This window comes from Notothenia coriiceps, unplaced genomic scaffold (assembly GCF_000735185.1).
Source record: "Notothenia coriiceps isolate Sejong01 unplaced genomic scaffold, NC01 NC01_scaffold00021465, whole genome shotgun sequence".
Taxonomy (NCBI): Eukaryota; Metazoa; Chordata; class Actinopteri; order Perciformes; family Nototheniidae; genus Notothenia; species Notothenia coriiceps.
Genome location: NW_011354166.1, coordinates 1 through 863, shown reverse-complemented (window position 1 = coordinate 863; position 863 = coordinate 1). Strand labels below are relative to the sequence as shown.

General features: G+C 37.2%; 1 long non-coding RNA gene across 1 annotated transcript; it reads left to right on the top strand.

The window, feature by feature from the left end:
• The first annotated feature begins 292 nt into the window (after positions 1 to 292).
• Positions 293 to 726, top strand: LOC104953291 (uncharacterized). The gene is made up of 3 exons (XR_799208.1): positions 293 to 432; positions 535 to 575; positions 706 to 726. It is a non-coding gene; the product is annotated as an uncharacterized lncRNA (long non-coding RNA).
• The last annotated feature ends 137 nt before the right edge of the window (positions 727 to 863 follow it).

Below are 863 nucleotides of genomic sequence, written 5' to 3'. Positions count from 1 at the left end.
ATGTCCCTGTAATTGTAAGTTGCTTTGGAATAAAAGCGTCAGCTAAATGAAATGTAATAATAATAATGTAACATGACCCAAATGTGTATATATGTTCATTTAATTCATTCCTTATTTTAGAAGTTACTCAACTGTATATCATTTTAATGTTATCTTGAATTTGATTCATCTTTAAACCCTGTTGCTGTTAAACTACTGAATGAAGGAAGCAGTTAACCCCCCCTGAACAACAGGCTGGTTAAGGGTAGTGTTATCTTTATAAATACTGCTGTGTGTCTGGAATGAAGCGGATTGGGTTTAACAGATGAAGTCTGCTGATCAGGTGCAGAGATCAAACTAAACGTGTTTCATCTGAATTGGACAGGAATGGCCCATCAGTGGAGGGAACTGGGGGCAAGGCACTCAGAGCTACCCAGAGATCATCATCACCGGGTCAGTTACTCTTATTCATAATTATGAATAAATGAACTTATATGCATTTAAAGTGAAAAAATCATCTCATATTATTTACTTCTTCTTTTGTTGTGTTTGCAGACATGCTGACGGGTCGATCAAATTTTGGGATGCTTCTGCACGTGAGTAGAAGATATGTATTTAATTAAATGTAAGTTTAATGAGCTGTATGTAATCCTGATTGACTCACATTGACGCTCAAGATTAACCCTTAAGATCCCCTTAAGTATTTATATGTGTTTCTGGCCTCAGTGATGCTGCAGGCGTTGTACCAGCTAGGCTGTGTATACTATGAGTACAGATCACATTTAAACATGTACTTATATGTGTTTCTGCCCTCAGTGATGCTGCAGGTGTTGTACCAGCTAGGCTGTGTATACTATGAGTACAGATCACATTTAAACATGTAC